This window comes from Dipodomys spectabilis, unplaced genomic scaffold (genome assembly GCF_019054845.1).
Source record: "Dipodomys spectabilis isolate Male_0828 unplaced genomic scaffold, ASM1905484v1 ptg000416l, whole genome shotgun sequence".
NCBI lineage: Eukaryota > Metazoa > Chordata > Mammalia > Rodentia > Heteromyidae > Dipodomys > Dipodomys spectabilis.
The window spans coordinates 2,379,225-2,387,590 of NW_024871093.1; positions in this window are offsets into that span (position 1 = coordinate 2,379,225).

Below are 8,366 nucleotides of genomic sequence, written 5' to 3' on the forward strand. Positions count from 1 at the left end.
TATTCTTTTTTCTTTTTTTCCTGTTGGGGAAGAGCAGGGGTGAGGGGTGGGGGAGCCAGGGAGGCAGTGCCCACAAGAAGAACCAGTATGGGAGAAAGCTGGGAGCCAGGCCTAGTGGCTCCTAGCTGCTCAGGAGGCTCAGATTTGAGGATCGAGGTTTGAAGCTAGCTGGAGCAGCAAAATCTGTGAAAATCTTATCTCCATTAAACTACCAAAAAAGAAAGAAAGAAAAAAAAAAAAGCAGGAAGTAGCCAGGCCCCAGTGGTTCATGCTAGTAATTGTAGGTATTCAGGAGCCTGAGATCTGAGGATGTGGTTTAAAGCTAGTCTGAGGCAGAAAAGTCTGTGAGACTTTATTTTCTCTTTTTATTTTTTCTGCTGATCCTGGAGCTTTGAACTCAGGGCCTAGGCACTGTCCCTGAGCCTCTTTGTGTTCAAGGCTAGTGCTCTAGCACTTGAACCACAGTATCACTTCCAGCTTTTCTGAGTCATTTATTGGAGCTAAGAGTCTCATGGACTTTCTTGCCCAGGCTGGCTTTGAACAACAATGCTCAGATCTCAGCTTCCTGAGTAGCTAGGATCACAGGCGTGAGCTGCTGGTGCTCAGCATCTGAGAGACTTATCTCCAATTAAATCACAGAAAAACTCGGAAGCGGCACTGTGGCTCAGGTGGTAGACTGCTACCCTTGAGCAAAAGGAGCACAGAGACAGCACTCACTTAGGACAAGCAAAAAAAAAAAAAAAAAAGCTGGAAGTGGAGTTGTAGCTCAAGTGGTAGAGTACTAGTGTTGAGCAAAAAAGATCAGGGACAATGCTGAGGCCCTGAGTTCAAGCACCAGAACTAGCGAGTGTGTGTGTGTACACACACACACACAAACACACATACACACGAGAGAGAGAGAGAGAGAGAGAGAGAGGGCAAGCCAGGCTGGGCACCTGTGGTGTATGCTTGTAATCCTAGCTAGTCATAAGTCTGAGGATTGAGGTTTAAAGCTAACCTGGGCAGACAAGACTGAGAAACTACCTGCAGTTGGAGGTGTGGGTCAAGTGGTACAGGCTAGCCCTGATCAAAAAACCAAGTGAGAGTGCCAGCCCCTGAGTTCAAGCCCCAGAGTCAGAGAGGGAAGGAGGGAGGGAGGGAGAGAAGAAAGGAGGGAGAGACAGAGGGGGAATATAAAGGTAGAAAGGGGGAGGGCTGCCAGGCACCTGTGGCTCACACCTCTAATCCTAGCTACTCAGGAGGCTGAGATCTGAGGATCATGGTTCAAAGCCAGCCCAGGCCGGAAAGTCCGTGAGACTCTAATCTCCAATAAAGCACCAGAAAACCGGAAGTGGTGCTGTGGCTCAAGTTGTAGGGCACTACTAGCCTTGAGCTTGAAGAACTGAGGGACAGCACTAGCACCCAGGCCCAGAGTTCAAGCCAATGAGAAGAGTCAAGGTAACAGCAGAGAGAGACGAAATTCCACAGAGGAAGAGAGTGGAGAATCATAGAAGAGGTGAGAGCCAGAGAAACAGAAAAGAGTAGGAAGCCAGCTGGGTACCAGAAGCTCATGTCTGTCATCCTAACTACTCAGGAGGCTGAGGTGTGAGGGTTGTGGTTCCAAGCCAGCCTGGGCAGGAAAGTCTATGAGACTCTTTTCTCTAATCATCTAAAAGCCAAAAGTGGAGCTATGGCTCAAGTAGTAGAGCACCAGCCTTGAGAGAAAAAAAAAATGAAGGAACAGTGCCCAGGCCCTGAGTTCATAAGCCAGTATCCCATAACCATTTCAAAACAACCAAGCAAACAGAAAAGATCTGAAAAATAATTTGCTTGGCAGTAAACACGTGTGAAGTCTGGTAAGTCCTCTAGAGTTGAGGTAGAGAGGCATGGGAGGGTAGGTGTCATTCTGTGCAAATCTTGCACCATTGGACATCTCCAGAGAGGAGCTGACTTCCTCTGTGTACCCAGGGCTGACTGTCCTAGCCTCGGTGTCCCTATCTGGAGAGGGGGACTGCTGCAAAGGATTCTGGGGGAAAGAACATTGACTGAGAAGATTAAACAGAAAAGAAAAATAGCTGGGTGCCAGAGGCTCACACTTGTAGTCCTAAACTACTAGAGAGACTGAAATAGTTGTGATCGAGGTTCAATGCCAGCCTGGATAGACAAAGCTGGAAACTCTTATCTCCAATTAACCAGCAAAAAGCCAGAATTGGAGCTGGGGCTCAAGTGCTAGCCTAGAGAAAAAAAAGGTCAGCCAGATCAAGAGGCCTTGTGTGCGTGTGTGCGTGTGTGTAGGTGATGTCATGAACCCCCTTGCTGCTAAGTGGGCAGGGGGGGGGGTGAAGTTTGGGGGAGATACCAACCATTTGCCCACCTTAGTGGTACTGACTATGGACTTTAGTAGAGAAAGGCATGGGGGCGGGGTGGGAGGTCTGTACAATGATTGGTTCTCAGCCACAGCTGAGACTGCTTTGGTGATCATTGTTTCCATTCTGGCCCCAAGAACGTCCCTGCCCAGGCACAGCCCAGTTCCCCGCCAAGCCACGGCTCCTGCCTGCATGGCTCCCATCCTAGGGCTGTCCCCCTTAGAGGCTGCTGGGCCTAGAATCGGAGGTAACTGCTGGTTTAGGAAGATGGTGGGGTGGATTTATTAATTTATTTATCTATTTTGCAGGTGAGGGTTTGTGTGTGGGAGGGAATCTGGGACAAGCCTTTGTAAAAGCTGACAGGAAGATGTCTCAACCATCTTTTATTCTTCCTTTGTTCTTTTCTTTTCTTTTTCCATCATGGGGCTTGAACTCAGGGCCTGGGTACTGTCCCTGAGCTCTTTTGCTCAAGGCTTTCACTCTACCACTTTGAGCCACGGTTCCCCTTCTGGTTTTCTGGAGGTTAACTGGACATAGTCTCACCTGGACTTTCTTGCCCTGGCTGACTTTGAACCCAGATCCTCAGATCTCAGCCTGCTCAGTAGCTAGGATTACAGGCATGAGGCGCTAGTGCCAGGTTTCAGCCACTTTTATGTGTGTCTCTAATTTGGCATCACCAGCCTTTGGTCAGGCCTGGTAATGGGTGGCAAAGCAGGGTGGAGGTCGAAGTGGCAGATGCTGGAATGGGAACTTAACATCCTGTGTTGTGAAGGAATGGGGGCTGGGGCCGATGCCAGCTGGGATGGAGACAGGATGGAGAAGAAATGACTTTTTCCACCCCCAGGCCTTGGTGCCTTCTGTCCTTGAAGCACACATGCTAGAGTTGCGCCCCCTCAAGCACTAACTAGCTTGGTGTAATACCCAAAATGACCATGAGAGTGCAGCACCACACATGGTTGTATCAGGACCTGTTCTAAGTATTTCATGTGCCTATGATGTGGCTCATTCCTATTATTATCATTACATATTTTTATTGTTTTTCAGGCCACAAAATCAAGCCCCAGGCGCAACACACAAAAAGGAAAGGCCACACAGAGCTACTTCTAGTTGGGTCAGTGTGTGTCACCATACCTTTGCTGGTGGCCCTGATGGACTGTCCCCCACCCATCCCAGGGCCTGTCTACAGAGGATCTTCTCCCTGCTGCCTGTGGAGCCATGCTTTACTCAGGCCTGGGTGATGGGCTCTGACCTATATTTGTGATTTTCCTGCTGAAAAATAAAAATCACAGGATGGGGCTGGGAATATGGCTGTGGTACAGTGCTTGCCTAGCATGCATGAAGCCCTGGGTTTGATTCCTCAGTACCACATACACAGCAAAAGCCAGAAGTGGAGCTGTAGCTCAAGTGGTAGAGTGCTAGCCTTGAGCAAAAGCAGCTCAGGGCCTGGCACTATCCCTGTCCTGCTCTACCATTTGAGTCACAGCCCCACTTCTGGCTTTTTGGTGGTTAATTGGAGATGAGTCTCAGACTTCCCTGCCCAGGCTAGCTTCAAACCATGATCCTCAAATCTTAGCCTCCTGAGTAGGTAGAATGACAGGTGTAAGCCTTTGACGCTTGGCTTAAAATTTGTTATTATTATTATTATTGGTACTACTTGGAGTTTGAACTTGGGGCCTTGCACTTGTACTTCAGTGCCCAGGCCCAGAAGCTCCAGGACTGGCAAAAAAAAAAAAAGTAATAATAAATCACGGGGGGAGGGGGGAGCTGGGGAAGGTGGCTCAGTGATAGTGCTTGCCTTGCATGCATGAGGCCCTGGGTTCAATTCCTCAGCACCACATAAGCAGAAAAAGCCAGAAGTGGGGCTGTGGCTCAAGTGGTAGAGCGCTCTCCTTGAACTGAAGAGCAGAGGGACAGTGCCCAGGCCCAGAGTTCAGGCACCATGACGGACAAAAAAATAAATAAAAAATAGTCACAGGCTGTGTGACCTTGGCTAAGCTGCTCAACCTGTCTGAGCCTCAGACTTTTGTTGGTTTACCCTCCCATGTCATCTGGCTTGGAGGTTCCTGGAGGCTAAAGATCAAGACCTTCCCCACAGTCCCTCTCCCTCCACAGCCTCCTGGGAAGTTTAGGAGGCTGGTTCCTTATTGTCTCCTTTCTGAGGGAGAAAAGGAATTGCCCAAACCTGACCTTGAACCTGTCTCCCCCAGCCTTGGAGGGACATCCCCTTCCCTGGGGCTGGTCAATCCTCAGATGATGTGAGGGACCTCTGACCCCCATCTTATCCCTCCCTGTCCTCTGTCCCCCCCACTCCTGCCATCTGCTCTCAGTTCCAGAAAAGCACCCCCAGAGGCTGAGGACAGAGAGGGCTGGAATGTGGGTCAGGAACAAAGAAGGTGAGTGTACAAGATAGCAAAACATAAGCCAGGAGCAGTGTGTATGTTTGTAATCTCAGCTCTGTGGGAGGCTGAGATTAAGAGCCTTAGATCACCATGGATCTAGTATAGATTGGGCCAGACATTAGTGAGACCTTGTCTCAACCAAGAAAGCTGAGTGCTGCGGCCACTTTGTACATCCGTGTTACCTTCCCACCAGCCATGAACAAATGTTCCAGTTCCTCCACATCAGTGTGAAGACTTATTTCCCATTTCTAAAAAAATGATAGTCACTCTAGTGCGTGAGAGGTGGGACTTCCTGTGGCTTCAGTTTGCATTGTGAGGGCATCATGTGCGCATGGGGTGTTTGTATGTATTCTTGGAGAAAGGTTGGTTTATATTCTTTGCCCATTTTAGATGAGGGTCATCCGTCTCATTTATGGGAGCCCTTCCATATTGTGGAGGTTAATCTTGTATGAGAGGAACTTTCCTATGCTGCAGGTCCTTCTGGTTTTTTCCATGTGTACTTTGGTGTCCACATGTTTTCAATGAATGCAGTTAAATCCATCTATATTTTTATTTTCCTTAATTTTTTTGACTGTTGTGCAATTAAAAAAAAAATTTTTTTATGATCAGTTGTGGGGCCTGAACTCTGGGCCTGAGCGCTGTCCCTCAGCTCTTCAGGCTAGTGCTCTACCACTTGAGCCACAGCGCCACTTCTGGCTTTTTCTGCTTATGTGGTGCTGAGGAATCAAACCCAGGGCCTCATGCATGCAAGGCAAGCACTCTACCTTTGAGCCATCTTCCCAGCCCCTGTTGTGCAATTTTTGAAAGTATATTTGCAAGTGGAAAATAAAAATTGTTCACTGCATTCCAGACCCAAATTCATATTCCAAGTGCTTGGTCGGGCTGGGCGCCAGTGGCTCACCTCTGTCATCCTACCTACTTCAGAGACTGAAAGCTGAGGATCATGGTTCAAAGCCAGCCTGGATAGGAAAGTCCATGAGCCTAGGCGGACTTCAAACCACAATCCTGAGATCCCAGCCTCTGAAATAGCTAGGGTTGCAGGTGTACCTGGTTGGGCTCCTTTTAAAATTCTTTTGGGCAGTGCTATGTAACACAATGTCATCATTAAATGAAGACTCTCAGGACTGAGGAGTTTCTGAACCGAAAGCATTTATTGAATGGCTATAAGATGCTGATCCGAAGCAGGAGCACGCTCTAACTACCAGAGCCAGGCTAGATGGCAGCTAGAGAAATGGCTGCTGGGAGCCGGGCGCTGGTGGCTCACTCCTGTAATCCTAGCTACTCAGGAGGCTGAGATCTGAGGATCACGGTTCAAAGCCAGCCCAGGCGGGAAAGACCGTGAGACTCCTATCTCCAAAAAACTACCAGAAAACCCGAAGTGGCGCTGTAGCTCAAGTGGTAGAGCACTCGCCTTGAGCTAAAGAGCTGAGGGACAGCGCCCAGGCCCAGAGTTCAAGCCCCATGACCTACAACAACAACAACAAAAAGAAATGGCTGCTGGGCTCAAGCTGAGACTGAACAAAGGTATTGCCTCGCTCAGCTCCTCGGAGATTCCCTCCTACCCCGCCCCACCACCCTGCTGCTTTCCCCACTCTGGACATCCGCGGTCTCCAGGTCATTCTCCACACTGGGCTCAAGATTCTCTCCCTGGCTGGGGAGGAATCATCCTGGTGTCTTCCGCTAAAGCTTCAATAACTTCCTGCTACTGAGAAGGGATGCTCCTTACTGAACTGAAATCAGACTTTGTGACATTGTGTGTGTGTGTGTGTGTGTGTGTGTGTGTGTGTGTGCATGTGTGTGTGTGTGCATGAGTGCATGCGTGTGTGCGTGCGTGCGTGCGTGCGCGTGCGTGCGTGTGTGTGTGTGTGTGTGTGTGTGTGTGTGTGTATGAATGTGCTGGTCCTGGGGCTTGAGCTCAGGGCCTGGGAACTGTCCCCGAGCTTTTTTGCTTAAGGCTAGTGCTCTACCATTTGAGTCACAGCTTTACTTGTGGCTTTTTGGTGGTTAATTGGATATAAGAGTCTCACTGACTTCCCTGCCCAGGCTGGCTTTGAACCATGATCCTCAGATCTCAGCCTCCGGAGTAGCTAGGAGGACAGGTGTGAGCCACTGACTCCCGGCTTAAACTTTTTATTATTATTATTATTTTGGGCACTACTTGGGAGTTTGGAGGTGGGGTCTCGCCCTGGGAGGCTCGCACCATTCCGCTGAAGCCCCATCTCCGGCTCTGTTTTTCACCGATTATTTTTTAGGACAGAGTGTTCCTTCCCACATAGGTGTCCACCTGAGCCACGATCCACCCAGTGGAGACTGCTCATGGACTCACCAGGATCACAGCCCACTCTACTGCCTGCAACCTCTCTATGTGGAGAAGGAGAGTTTGAATCTTACAGACTTTTATGCCCAGGCTGGTCTGGCACAGTGGCTCTCCCCAATCTCAGCCTCCCAGGTTGTGTGGGATGATGGTTGCATGCCACTGCCCCCAGCTATGGGATAAGAAGGGCTCCCATGAACTTTTCTGCTACAGACAGCCTCAAATTATGATCCTCCCATCCTCAGCCTCCCAAGTTGCTGGGACTACAGGTGTGAGCCACAGGGAACCTTATTAGCTTTTGAAACTCCACACATGTGAGATGAGGACATGGTTTTAAGGCCCACAGGAGGTAAAGCCAAGGCCTTTGGGAGTCTGACAGAACTTCTGTGTCAGGTAGATACTTCCTTCCAGCCCTCTGCCTGGGGACACCTGACCCAAGACTTATATATTTGGAGGATTGCAACCACAGATCTAGTTGCATGTAACTAGCCAAGACATCTGCAGGGCTCATGTTTCCACGAGGTGGAGACGAGGCTCTGGGCTTCCTCCAAACGCTCAGGTCATTTTCCACAGTAAAGATGTGTGCATCTTGTGCCATTTTGCCCCATTGGCAGGCCGCAGCCTTTACCTGGGCCTGCCAGTTGGGCACCTGGGACCCAAGAGAGCTGCCAGGAATTGTATTCACACCTGGAAGGAGAGTGTAGGCTTTTATCATGATGTCAGACAGCTCCACTGCAGCCCGGGTTCTCAGTGACAAGAAGAGAAAGGCATGATACAGAGAAAAGGGTTATGTGGCCACTCAGGGGCACCCAGATGGTTAGAATAAAAGTCTTCCAAACCACCTGGGCACTGGTGGCTTATGCCTGTAATCCTAGGGACTTAGGAGGCTGGAGGTCTGAGAATTGCCATTTAAAGCCAAAAGCCGGAAGTGGAGCTGTTGTTCAAGTGGTAGCGCAGTAGCTTTGAATGAAAAGGCTCTGGGATGTTGCCCAGGCCCTAAATTCAAGATCCAGTTCTGACATAAGTAAATAAATGCCCCTCTAAAAAAATGTTATTCAAATAAAATATAATTTAAGGCACAAATGTGAACCACACATCTTGTTTTCTGGTAGCTACATTTACATATATAATATCTAATCTCTATCTATCTATCTATCTATCTATCTATCTATCTATCTATCTATCTATCTAACTATTGGCTAGTTCTGGAGCTTGAACTCAGGGCCTGGGCACTGCCCTGAGCTTCTTTTACTCAAGGTTAGCACTCCACCACCTGAGCCACAGCACCACTTCTGTTTTTTTCTGTTG